The following is a 2853-nucleotide window of genomic DNA, read 5'->3' on the forward strand; positions in this document are numbered from 1 at the left end:
CAATAACGACTGCAATTACGCACTTGAATGGTATTTTATGTTAGGAAAAATTATTTTATTTAAGAAAAAGTTCGCTACAGGCGAGATTTTCTACCCTGGAATGAACGCGGTCATTCACTTCAGGTGATTTCCCGTCTTGCATGGACCCATTAACTAGTAAAGTAAATAAAACGAGGGGAAGTCTGAAAATTTTCCCCCAGAGAGCGTGCAACGGTAGTATTTCTACGATAATTACAGTAGAAATACAATTTGTTTGGTCCTACGAGAAAAACGCGAAGTGCATTAGAGATAAATGGATTTTATTTGATTATATACTATAAAAGAGCTTTATTTCTTGTTCTAAACCATATTATGTACGATACAAGTAGTTTCATAAGAGAGGTAAATACATTAACATAGATAATTGTGTGTAGAAAAGTACAATACTTTTTTATTAATACTTTTCGAGTTTTATAGACTTCGGTAATAAAAGTTAAGCCTGTCATTGAAGTTCGAGAACGATTCACTTGAGACAAGTGCCCGCTATTTCGGTACATCTATCTAGTCCTCAATTCCCTTCAAGATATATCCGATAGATATTTGCATAATCTCTTGCGTTACTGAGTTTTATTTTTCAATGTGCTATGTAATTTTAATAAAAAATTAAATATTAAACTTTTGATTCAACTTACTATTTTGCATTACATTTTAGATCAATATTATTTATACATACTGTACATTTGACACAAACAAATATCCAAGACTTGGCTTTTAATGAGAGATCTCGCGACAAAACGCTAGCGAAGTTGACTTAGAGGACATAAATAATATAACACAGAGGGGTCTAGAGGGGTCTAAGAGACGTGAAAATGGAAGCAAGAGAGTCTCTGTAGGTATCTAAACTCACTCTTTTAAACTGGTTTTTTATATACTCTTTTTAGTAAGGCCAATTGATAATTTAAATGATTATTTTTTGAATGTTTATATGTGTTATAAGAAAATACTTTAAACTGAAACAAACCGATTATCATGGACAATTTTATAGCATAATAATAAAGTTTTTTTTATTATTTTTGAATAGTTAGTAGGAACATTGCGAGAAGATAAGAGGAACGGTACACAGCTTTTCAAATATAAAAATGAATCAACAGCTTCACCTGCGACCTGTATTTTTATTGATTATAGACTATCATTTAAGAAAGTGGATATAAAATGAATCGATTAATATCAATTTAAGCCAATTACTACATTGCTTGCGGCGCACATTAATACTCATTCACAATTTCATAAAACTTAGCCTAAAATTTGATACATCAATCGAGGACATCAACTCAACGTTTGATGTATGAACCGTTTGGTTCCCTTGCCCTTATAAAGCTCGTATTTGCTCATAAAGTGGATAATTAATTTGTAATTCGACTTAGACCGATTTAAATATAAAACTTGTTTAGTATTTTAATTGCAAGTTCGTGGAATGCTGTATACAGCAATGACAAATTAGTTGACTTTGATGGAAGGCTTATAGGTTTAGGTAAAAACTCGATATTGATTATCTGGTCAAACGATAATCGATCGACTGGTTTGGTCGTACCTCGTTAACAGCCTACCACCTCTATCAAAATAGTCTTACTTTCTATGAAAGGAAATCGAAATTATCTCACTGCATGGACACATTCCATTTCTCTCTCGGTAGTTTTGATAATTGTATCTTGTGCGTTTTTACTTTTATCGCGATTGCCGTAACAAGCTTTGCTCAGTTAAAACTGTCTGTAACAAATGCTTTAAATTATTCTTCGCATGTACATTTTTTTGTACTTGTTGAAAATTTCAATTTCGAATAAAAACAGAAGCAAATATTTAACAATACATAACAAATAGTGATAGTGATAGTGATATTAGTATTTTTTATGTAACATAATTTTTAATGCATCATAGATCTCGCAAAACATCTTTATTTAATATCCCTTCGTCCGAACAGAAAATACCGTGAAATTCGATTTCCTGTTTGTGCTAGTGACAACATTGAATCAACAGATCAAATTCGTAAATACGAAATCCAACACATTGTTACAGTAAACATTTACTAAAAATGCACTTAGCCCATCTCGCGTGTAGTTTGATTTACTAACAAACAAAGAGTTTTAAAAGGGAGCAGGGCAATGACCCTGAGTAAAAAGTATGAACGACATAGCGACAGACAGGTAGGAGGAAACAGTGGCCAACAATTCATTTGAACAAAGAAAGCTAATAAAACTGTCCCGATGCACGGGTACTCGGCTAATTGCCGTTGATTGCCGAGAACAACTTCCAGTTCACCGAAGATGGAGGCAGGTCTTCGCGCTTTGCGTATAAATAGCGAAACGGAGCGGGCCTCACATGTAAAATGGACACCAGTTTTAGAAGTGCTTGTGTCTATTTCGAACAAGTGTAAATAAATCTAGCTAGTCACTTTCGACCGCGCTTGTCACTTTCATTGCGCGCTGTCGCTTGCCTTGTCCTGTCGTTACGCATAACTCTCCTACACATACGACCTTATAAGGTGACACTTGAGACGTACATGAAGTCGATATTCTGTATATTATTAATTCTAACATTAGATTGTATGGTAAATAGAAATTTTTGCATAAGCATGTTATATTATATCAATGACTATCAGATTGCCGCAGTCCAAAGAAACCCTGTTTTAATCGTGCGGGTGTGGTTTTGATGCCCACCAAGAGAAAACATTTTAACGTACATATATTATGTTTATAAATGCCACATTACTTAGCTTTGGAACTATATGAATATTGAAGAAAAAAATCTCAAGTTCGAGCGTTTAAAGATCCGTTATAATTTTAACATTATTTATATATCTACTTATGTGTATCTTTA

The sequence above is a fragment of the Zerene cesonia genome, chromosome 15, assembly GCF_012273895.1.
Source record: "Zerene cesonia ecotype Mississippi chromosome 15, Zerene_cesonia_1.1, whole genome shotgun sequence".
NCBI lineage: Eukaryota > Metazoa > Arthropoda > Insecta > Lepidoptera > Pieridae > Zerene > Zerene cesonia.